This window comes from Theobroma umbraticum, unplaced genomic scaffold (assembly GCF_002168275.2).
Source record: "Theobroma umbraticum cultivar Fairchild unplaced genomic scaffold, ASM216827v3 scaffold_55.0, whole genome shotgun sequence".
Lineage (NCBI taxonomy): Eukaryota > Viridiplantae > Streptophyta > Magnoliopsida > Malvales > Malvaceae > Theobroma > Theobroma umbraticum.
The window spans coordinates 1015237-1015621 of NW_018397270.1; positions in this window are offsets into that span (position 1 = coordinate 1015237).

Genomic DNA, 385 nt, shown 5'->3' on the forward strand with positions numbered 1-385 from the left:
TTTTTGCCTTTGGATTGACTTGAGCATTTCTAGGGTCGACTTTTGATTTGTGTCTTGAGGTTTCTTTCACTTATTTGGTGCCTTTCTTCAACTATTTCTTCCTTACCTTATTCTTACAATCAAATAACAATTCAAGGCATGTTTGCTTATGCTTTCTTAGTTGAATATGCATTATGTGAAAGCTTTTATGATATTTTCTAATGATGCATGGCCTTTCAAACAATTATGTAACCGTAGGGGATTAAAAATATATTTAAGACAATTTCAAATGCTTGACATTAAGTTCTAGATAATATATAACTTTTGTCAAATCAAAATATGATGTAACTCAAGGCTAACACAAGATCTTGAACTTCAAACCTCTAATTTTAAGGCTAAATCAAGG